Source organism: Saccopteryx leptura, chromosome 5 (genome assembly GCF_036850995.1).
Source record: "Saccopteryx leptura isolate mSacLep1 chromosome 5, mSacLep1_pri_phased_curated, whole genome shotgun sequence".
Classification (NCBI taxonomy): Eukaryota; Metazoa; Chordata; class Mammalia; order Chiroptera; family Emballonuridae; genus Saccopteryx; species Saccopteryx leptura.
Window position 1 is genome coordinate 188,378,831 of NC_089507.1, and position 10,845 is coordinate 188,389,675.

Genomic DNA, 10,845 nt, shown 5'->3' on the forward strand with positions numbered 1-10,845 from the left:
CAGCAAGTGAGCCACAGAGCACAAACAGCAGCCACCACATCCACTTCAGCACAGGATCCTTGGCCACCACATTTCAGGCAAGAAGGGCCCCAGAGTATCTTATGCCAGCTCCTTCATTTAGTATGAAAAAAAAATCAAGGACCTGTAAGGGCAAAATGATTCCTCCAAGGTCACATGGCCAGTGAAGGGCAGAGCCAAGATTAGAACACAAGCTTCCTAACTCTCAGCCCCAAGGTCTGCATAACAACCCGTAAACTCAGGAAGCCAGGCTTTGAGAAGTCACATTAGGATTAAAAACTGTCCCTCCATGCTGGTTACCATGGAGCTCCTACAGGAGAGAAGTGTCCAACACTGGCAAGCGGACCAAAAGCAACACACACTCCATCTTTCCCACGCTTTCCTACAGGACCGGAACTGAGCAAGGGCTGCATACCATCTGTTGAATGAGAGTACAAGTGACTCCTTTGCATTGTCCCTTATTCCAGACATAATATTGGTAGGTTTTCAAAGTTTCCGTGTGGGTGGCAGCGGCTTTTTGGATGCCCTTTCCAAATTTCCGCAGCACTGAGCTCTGTCCCCAAAGGCGGCTCCCTGAAAGCTTCTCCTCCTGGGGGCTCCTTTTCTAGCCACAGGATTGTCATCTGCCTGTGTGAGCAGTCAGTCGTCCCTGAAGTACTGGGAGTACCCCTCGAGTCCCTTCAATCCATGACAGACAGAGAGTTGGTGGAGCAAACTCCTTGCCTCTAGGGCGGGACAACTCTGAGCATGCGCTAGAATGGTCCGCCGCCCTCTCGGGAGGAGCTCCAGCTGCCCACCGCACTGACTTGAGAACACCCCCTCATTGCTCCCCAGTCTCCCTTTCCTACACCTCTAACAGCACTTTCTGGAATTACTTCCCAAATAAACTCTTTGAAGTGAGGTCCTCATTAGGATTTGCTTTGGGGAAATCCATACCAAGGCACGGGGGTACCCAACTGGTGGAGCATAGAGCTTTTAAGGGGTCATTTAAATTCTTTTTGGTAAGACAACTGAATTTTTATCTTACTCTTGTACTAGTTTGGGTTTCCCCTAAAGCAGGCCCTGAGAAAAGGACTCAGGTCCAGGTCGTGTATTTGAGAAATGACCCAAGAAGAAAAAGGGAAAGAGTGGAGCAGGGAGACAAGGAAAGAAAAGAAAGCCAATACAAAATGTGTCCAAGAGCCGGTGGCTGCGCAAAACTGTGGGCACAACCCCACAGGGGCCCTGGAGAGGCTGTATAGAACACACCTCAGAATTGTGCGGAGGAGCCAGAAGCTTGCCACTAATGTCCCTCCTGGGACATTAGCTCCCGAGTTTCCCAGCATGCTTTTCAAGCAGCCCAAGCATACCTGGGGGTAACGGAACACCTTCAAACAGGGATTCTAGTAGCTCTGTGTTTAGTGGAACTGCCTGCAAGGGACCTCCTGGAAACCAGCAGTGTCTGCCATGGACACTCTCTGCAGGACATCCTCTTGCTGTACTTGGAGACTACGTCAAGCCTCCCTAGCTCTGAGCCGGCCTTGTTTTAGCTTCCTTGAAAGGCACCCCTGAGATCCATCAGTGTCCAACACAAAGCTTCTACATAGACTGAAATGCACGTGGGATAAGAAATGGAATCAGTAGAAGAAAATCGAGCCAGAAATCCACCTACCCCAGTCATGCCACAGGCCGAGCTAAAACTGCTGTGTCCCCATCAGTCCCATGCCTGCCCTGTCTTCAACACCCTCCCCTGGGGGCGGGCGGCTGTCAGGCTCACAGGACCGCACAGGCCTTTTCTTTGATGCCTCCCTGTTCAATGTCACCCGGACAGCCTGATCAGGGGGCCCCGAGGTCAAAGCACTATCAGAGTAAGGTTTCTTAAGTGCCATGTGTGAGACACCATCTGACACTGTTTATAGATCGATTTATCCCCTTATTGACCATGGGACAGAAGTTAAAAGCATTGCTTCAGGAACTCAGATGTGTTAACTTCTGAAGTGATGTTTGAATGAGGGTTAAGAAGGGCTCAAAGTTTAGGTCCGCTGATTGGAGAAGGAACAAAGAGAAAGGGAATGAACTAAAATAGTTTTTTTGTTTTTTGGGTTTTTTTTTAGAAAAGAAATCAGATTATTTTCACTAAAATCAAGAGACAAGCTTGTAATGAATCTATCAACTTTGGGGTTGGCATGAGAGGGCTACAGAAAGTGTCTGAATTCTGTAGCTGCCAAAACTGGATGAGCTATTTAAAAATGCAACTCCTGGTTCTTGAACTTGCTCACAGAAAGAAATAACTTTCCTCCTCAACAGATCAGAACCAGAATGGGGAGCATCTATTGGAATCAGAGCCAAACAATCACATAAAAATTAAAGCAACATCCCATGCCTAAAAGTTGCCCATTATTGACAGAGTTGTTGCACTATAAAAAGAAACAGACACTCCCCGACTCACGTTGTTTGCAAATCGGCTGTCATGTCCTGAAATGTCTTTGGATTCATAACACAAAAGCTCTAGCAAATTCATTTCCAATATTTTAGTAAACCTTTGGAAAAAATGCCCGAAATCTGTGTTACATAGTGAGGTTGGCAATTTTTAACTGATGTATTTCTTATCTACGCATGTGGTAGAATAGGAAGCAGTGGCAATTAAGATAATTAGACATGAATAGGAAACAGCTCTGCTGATTAGAACCAAAGACTGCACAAGCTGGGTATTCAACACAAGGAAATTGATGTGTGTGGCATGTTATGAGCTGGCACGGCCTCACTTCTGCAGCACAATGATGATTATTATACTAATGATGGCCATGAGGCATGACAAGTCACTGGGATCCCCTATGTGCCATTCAGAAAAGAACAGATAATATTCAATAGGGTTTGAAAAGTTTAATAAATTCCACTGTGTTCTAATTCTCTTAACATTAACAAAATGAATTAATATGGGTTAATTCTCTATTAAGCTATAGATTTGATGAACCGAAGACTCAACAGCAAAGAGTTTGCTTTGGAAATTATCAGCCCAGTAATAAGTAGACCAGAATCTTAAGAGAATTAACAGAATGCTATCTGTAAGTGAAATATCCAGAAGGAAATAGCACCATGTTGATATGAACTAGGAAGCATTTATAGGCAACTCAAAGGACATTTCAAAACCATTTTGGACTCTATTCGGAAGCAATAAAGATCTAAGTCTTTTAATAGCTTCTAAGTGAAATGTAATGTGGGCACAGATATTTCACAGAATCAAGAGGTTTGCTAAAGATGGCTATGTATATATAGTCTTTGTGTCTTTTATAAATCATGTCATATAAAACTTTGAGTTCATCTTGAGCTCTGGAAATAAAAATTGAAACTTACATCATTCATGTAATTGTTTGATAAATATTTGTTGGACATCAACACTGGTGTCCTACCAAGAAACCTATCTAGAGAAGTCCTATTGGCTCTACCTCAGCTAGAAGGTAGGGACACTGTTCAAATGACCAGGAAGGGTCATCCCCAGATGTTCTATGCAGGTTTAAGTGTGTGTGTGTGTACATGCACATGTGTAGGATGAGAGAGGAGGTGGCATGTATACATACCATGATAGAAGGGGCTAGAGCTGACCATCTTTCAGACCCTGGAACAACACTTGTGGTTTAATGAAATGGAAATTTACAATGTAGACTTTGATTGCTGTCAGGTCTGTATTTTCTGACAGCCTCCAAAAAAAAATTATTCATTCATTGCTTAGTCGAGAATTGTTTATTAAGCATTTATTAAATGCCAGGAACTATTCTAAATACGAGGACTACATTAGGGAACAAAGACAAAGTTCCTGCTACCTGGTGTCACAATCAAGGTAAGTTTAAAAAAAAATTAAAAAACAAGTAGATTTTGCCATCCATATTTTTCTAGTATAACTTTATGCTATACAAAAACTTGATAGTCAATGAAATGGTTATATGGCTGAATCCCATTGCTGGAAAAAATAAAAGGAAGTGAATCGTCTCACATGCTGTGAGAAAAATTGCCCTTATGAGTGAAGCTTTGATAACTCTTCTCTAGTGACTTAACGCTGAATTAAAATAAGATGGCTCAAACAGCATGGACAGAAGAAAAACGTGTTTGGACAAAGCTCCCACCTGTAAATTACCCTGATTCCCAAGGCTACACAACTAGTTCCTCTGCTTTTGGGGCAGGTAGGAGACCTGGTAAATATCAGCAATGGCACCCCAACCTGGGTGACACTGGCATCTTCACCTAGAGTTATTAACAGGAAAACCAAGCCCCACCAATCACATCTGAAATACCTGCGCTAACTCCAGCTTTGTACCCCGGTCACCCAGCCTTCTCAGCTGCCGGGTGTTTTAAAGAGCTGCAAAGAGGCCATTCCAGATCAGACACCGGCCTAAGTGTCCTCAACATTTAGTTCCTGTGCCTCTAATCAAGCTCAAGTGTCAAAGCCTATTTTAAAAACAAATACAGGGGTGGGAAAGAGTAGGTTTACAGTTGCATGTAAATGAAACAGTCTTTACTCTTGTATTATTACTTGCTAATTATTGTATTTTCCATCTGAGCAATTGTAAACCTTTTTCCCAGCCTTATTTGTATTTTATGCCAAATTGCCTCTATAGAAGCCACAGTCCATTCAGACTCACAGAAGAAAGCTGGCATTTAAAATTTTTAAATGTCAGAAAAAATCCTGAATTACCATTTTGCTGGCATCAAATGCTGTAACTATAGAATTTTTCCATTTTGGGCCCTGGCTGGTTGGCTCAATGGTAGTGCATTGACCCAGCATGTGGAAGTCCCAGGCTCAATTCCCGGTCAGGGCACACAGTAGAAGCAACCATCTGCTCTTCCACTCCCCCTCCTTCTTCTCACCCCCCCCCCACTTCTTCTCCAGCCATGGCTCAATTGATTTGAGCATGTTGGCCCCAGGTGTTAAGGATTACTCTACGGAGCCTCTACCTCAGGCACTAAAAATAGCTCAGTTGCAAGCATAGCCCCATATGGACCAAACATTGGCCCAAGGTAGGGATTGCTGGGTGGATCCTGGTCAGGGCGTTTTCAGGAGACTATTTCCCCTCCTCTCAATTAAAAAAAAAATTTTTTTTTTCAATTTGACTAGTTTTGGGGAATGATATTTAATTCACTTTCCATTTGCTTAACCAATCACTTCTAGGGCAGCTGTCAGTAATCTTGATTGTCTGCCTTCCCCAGAAGAGATAAAAGAACATGGCCAGAACCAGTATAAATTTGTAAACATTAATCATGGTAAAAGCAGAGAAAGAGAATGAGAGTGGGGAAAGACTAGACCATAGTTCTTCTGTGTCTTACTCTTTAAAGAAGAATAAGGAGTCCTGGCCAGATAGCTCTGTTGGTTAGAGCATCATCCCAAAGCACAGAGGTTGCCGGTTCAATCCCCAGTCAGGGCACATACAGGAACAGATCGATGTTCCTGCCTGTCTGTCTGTCTGTCTCTCTCTCTCTCTTTCTCTCTCTCTCTCCCTCTCTCTCTAAAATCAATAAAATAAACATTAAAAAAAGAATAAGTACTGTCCACAGAGTGACTGGATATCTGCCCAAGAGTAGGGCATCAAGTGGTGATAGCTAGAAAGTTTTTAAGGAAGGAAGGTGTTCAAAACATGCATTTATACTGCACAGTTTGATATAAACAAAAAGTCGAAGTCTCGAAGTCATAAGCTCTTTAACATGAAAAAAATGGCAACCCCTAGACTCCAGTTCTCCCATTCACACATCACTCACCCCATTTCTCGGCAAACACAAACAGCTTCGCAGGAAGGAGAGGGAGGCTTCCCAATTCACTGCTCATGCATGGCACTGTGCACCTGTCATTATTCAACTCTCCGTTTACGAATAAGACACAGAACATTTTACAAGCACAGGGCCAGCCTGTGCCTTTATTGATGGCGATGTTGAATTACTTTCCCTTGTTTACTTCCAAGTAGAGGGTAGCCCCACAAACAAGACTGCCTGAGAACACATGCATATTTCCAGTCAACACCTGCCTTTGAAAATTCACAGGGACTCTTGTCAACAGTCCAACTTGTGGAGTATCAGATTCTCACTCACCTTTTTTAACTTCTAGTAATTAAGCAGAAAGACAATCTGCCAGGACTCTCAGTCCTGTGTAGTAAAGGAAGCAACAAATGCAGGTAGCTCTTAACCTTGCTCTTAAAGGCCATTGAGAATACTCCTGTTACACCCTCCAAAACAGCTCTGAGGTGATAATGGTTCTATCACAAAACAAAACACATTTTTCTTTCCCCGTTCCACTTTTTGAACTATAATGGAAGCTAGGTTTCCCTGGTGTTATGACTATTGCCAAATAATAACGATGCTCTTTATGTAACGTATCATAATAACAGCTTGTATTGCTATAACATCTCTGCCTTCCAAAAGCTTAAACTACTTCCATGAAGCACTAACTCTATCACTTCCATCCTCACCAAGGTGGGCTAAGGCAAACGTACAGTCCTCAGCTGCAGGCCAGGGAAACCGAGACACTCAAAGGTTCACCCAATCCTCTGAGGTTGCAAGAGCTGATTAACAATGAGATCGGAACTCTCTGCGTTCATTTCCTGAGACGCTTTCTCTTCCCTACTAAGGTTCCAAAACATGTAAATAAATTAATCTGACTGTTCTCTGAAATGCAGAATAATCATGGTTACTTAAGGCCGAAAAATATTTTTACTCTCTTAACCATCTCATAACCATGCATACTGTTTAAGAGCCTTTAAAAAGAAATGTCCAAACCCTTATTCCTCCAAGTAACAATTATAATGTGCAGACTGACCTTCAGTAGATATGTAGAACAGAGAAGAAGCACAGACATAAGTTTCAAGAGTGTTACCACAGCTTCTCTAGAGTAGGACACCAACGTACCTAACACTTAATAGACTTCAGGTGCCACAGCAGACACGGTATGCATGCTTTCTCATTTAATCCAATATCAACCTGTAAGGAAGACGATCGCATCCCCACTTTCCAGAGGAGGAAAATAAGACGTGGTTTCACAAAGGGATGATCTGCTATGCCTAGAAGTCCTTAAAAATGAATTGCCTTTAGGCCCTGGCTGGGTAGCTCAGTTGGTTAATTGTTGTCTCAATATGCCAAGGTTGCAGGTTTGATTCCCAGTCAGGACACATTACAGACTCATGAATGAATGCATAAATAAATGGAAAAATAAATGAATGTCTCTCTCTCTCCCTTCCTCTCTCTCTCTAAAATCAAATAATAAAAATTTTTAAATAATTTGCCTTCAATTGTAAGGCAGAATGATGAGTTCCAGTTAAATGATCTTGAGTGCATATATTAAGCTCAATCATAAAAAAATGCTGATATTTACCTGCTTTCCACCTACAAAAATGGATATTTCTTTCATATAATTCAAACTATTATTGAGGGGAGGAACTGAGATGTACTTGCAGGGGAAAAAATCTCAAAAGTATTAATACTAAAGGTAAATAAAGTCAGACGCTGCCTTTGAAATCACAACTGAGGGCTTTAGGTGAAAGAGGCCGGTTGGATAGAAAATGGTAATTAAAAAAAACAACAGCGCACTAGTTCATAATAAGCTTAGTGAAAAGGGGCATGTTCCCACCACTGGAGCAGAAATTTCCTTTCCCAAGCCCCTCTAGGATTTTGCCCTTCCCATTCATCTTTTCTGATCAAATTGATCCTTTAGGTAAACACAGGAGGGATTAGAGTCCTTTAATTGGCTTTGAGGAAGAAATGGTAACCTGAGATGCCCGGGCAGGAACTATCTTGTGTCTTGTGGGAGAGAAGCAGAGAGAGAAAGAGGAAAGGAAATATCTTGACAAGCTGTTCCCAGCCAAAGAGGAGAATATTCAAGAACAGGCAAGATTGTTAAACCATTCACCCACAGTAGGCCATGAGCTATGAGCATGACATCTTGGATTTCTTTTTTCATTCCAGCTCTTCCTGTGTGAAGTAGGGAAGTTCAATGGCATCCCAGAGTCTAGGTCACTGTTTTCCCATTCTAGCATGCATCAGGCTCACCTGGATACTTAAGGGAGAGCTTGATTGATTTGGTCCAGAGATTTTGATGGATTTGGTCTGCAGTGAGTCCTAATAACTTGCTGATGGTTCACAGAGCACACTTTAACAACCACTAGCCTAACTTCCAATGATGTACAATTGCATTGCACTTTCTGCTAAGCAATGCTATTACTGGAGCCATGTGTGCACATACAGAAGTTATACATGATCCAAGGAGGAGAAACCAAAGAGATAATTCTCCTCAAGGGATTGAGACAATAAGAGGTTGGCTTGGGTGCAAACCAAGTTGCAACTCAACTGACTCTGTAGGATTCACATGAATAATAATAGCTAACAGTTATTGACTGGTGTTTATGTGCTAGGCACTATGTCGTCTCTACCCTACTATCTTTGAAATAAGTTTACTGTCATTACTCCAGTGCTAAGTCCGTGGTCTCTCAGAGAATGAGGGAGCAGGATGTAGAATCCACGACTCTCTGATTTAACTGCAGTATACACTGTACACTGCGCTTCCTGAACTCTGGAAACTCTGGATCAGGAAAAGAGAGGAAAAGAGAGCACCTTCAGTGTTCCTTGGTAAAGGAATAATTATAGATGGGTGAGAGGCCACAGCTCTTTCTTTGCTCTGCTTTCTTATGTCTACTCTGGATGATGCAAATATCCTCCTCCAGCCTCATTTCCTCCTTGGCCTTTCCCGTTAAGTACAGGAGGCTGGAGAAGGGGCACCCAGCTACCAGAGGGGGTATCTTAGATGTATGTGTCTTCCTTATTGAAACAAACACCTCTTTTACCTGGTGTTTGGGGACTCTGGCCAGGTGAGAGGCTCCAAAGGAAGTTGACTGCAAGAGGTGGGACACCTTAAATAGAAAAGCTCCTTAATTTTATGGCACCCCATTCTTGTGTTGTCCATCCCATCTCTTTGATGTTGTGGTGCAGGAGGTGGGAGGCTGGAACTGCAGATACCCTGTTCTTATCTGAAGGGAGAATTGTTTTCATTGTTACTGCTCTGGCTTTGATTTGCTACTTATCTCACAGCTTGCTCCTTCACCATGAAGTTCCTACTTTATAGCTTAATCCAGGACCTGCTTCCAGAGGCCACTTGCCCAGGACTACAAGCTTCTGGGATAGAGTTGATGAGGCCTCCCATCTCGATGAGAATATGCAGAGCTTTTCCCTGGAGCTGAGTATCTGGCATACGAAGTTCAGGTGAAACCTATGGGCCATAACAGTGGTTAGGGACAGATCTTCAGAAACCACTCCCCAATGGCCAATCACCTTGGAACCACTAGCTCCAGAAGAGTGATGTACTTCTGTTACTAACTTCTGTACTAACTCACCCCTTTGCTTTACTGAACTGAAGTCCACAGATGTGTAGCCACGAGTCTGCTTTTAGTGAAATACATCCCACTTTCCCTAACAATGCATTTGGCCCAAACCAATCGCCCTTCATACTGACCATTTTCAAATCTTTTCAAATAGATCTACATTCAAATTGCATATACCCTTGGACTTAGCAATAACATTTCTAGATACTCATTCTACAAATATACTTGCCCATGTGCGGAATAAGATATAATAGAATTGATGATAATAGTAAAATATTGGGAACAATTTAATCCATCTGATCCATAAGTAAGAAACCAGCTAAGTAAACTACAGGTAATCTATACAATGGAATAATACGCAATCATTAGGAAGAATGAGGTGACAGATGCCAGCACCAAGACAGCTGCAGACACCACCATGAGTGATTAGCAGCTAAACTGTGCCTCGGACTTAATGAGGCAGCTGCCTCGACAGCAACTCAAGAGAAACCAAAGCTACCTGATTGATGTGGTCCCCAGTCTATGTGAAGATCTATCTTCCATTGACCAACCACTGAGAATTGTCAAAAATAGGGTGGTGGGAAAGGATGAACTTTTGTGTGACTACGACATAGATGAGGACTCCTATAGGTCACCATGGAGTAACAAGTCTGAGCCTCCTTTGGAAGAGGGGGTCATGCCTTCTACTCCAGGGAGGAAGTTGGAGATGGAAGCCAACAGAGCCTTTCACCAGGACAGAGAACTGTATTTTGAAGGCGGCCTCTCATCTGTCTACCTGCGGGATCTGGATCGTGGCTCTGCAGAAGTGATCCGAATAATAAAGGCTGGAGATTAATGAGAGGTGATCCAAGGCTGCTGAGATCTCGCCCACGGGGTGGAAGGGCAGGAGAAATCCCGTGGTCTCAGCGCCCATTAGGAGCTGAGCTCACGGTGTTGTTGTGGCTGCAAACCAGCAAATCCAGCCCTGGCGCCATGATCCCGGGAGGCAGCCCTATCAGGCAGGTGGAGAAAGATGAAATGGAGCGACTGCTCCCCACACACAGCCAATGTCGCGCACCTGGTAGAGGGCAGGCAGACTCAGTACACTGAGTGAGGCCTACCGTGGAGAAACAAATGATGGTGTCAGTGGGCTGAGATCTGTGCAGCCGTTTGGAGACAAATTAAAACAAGAAGCTCTAAGAATGGTCTGCTGTAGGCTCTGAAGAGAAAGCAAAAATGTTAAACGTCTGCTGCGTGCTACCGGACATGCCATGCACTCGTCCGGTTTCTCTCTTAGAAAACTCGTCTTCTGCTGCCTTCCCTTGTCCCTCCCCTCCCTGACAAGTCACACAGCCTGCATCACTGACCTGCAAAACGTCATACCTCCCTGCGAATACAGCCACTAAACACCTTTCTCTGTCTCCAAAGCCTGCTTCCCATGTGTTTTGCTATCAGAACTAGATGTTTCCATAGAGACCGTCTGTGTTTTGTTTGCCCAGCCAGGTGCCCCCCCTACCCA

At 43.4% G+C, this 10,845-nt stretch overlaps 1 pseudogene; it reads left to right on the forward strand.

Annotated features, from left to right (window-relative positions):
* Positions 1-9,765: 9,765 nt before the first annotated feature.
* On the forward strand, positions 9,766-10,569 carry LOC136406072 (F-actin-capping protein subunit beta-like; annotated as a pseudogene).
* Positions 10,570-10,845: the final 276 nt, after the last annotated feature.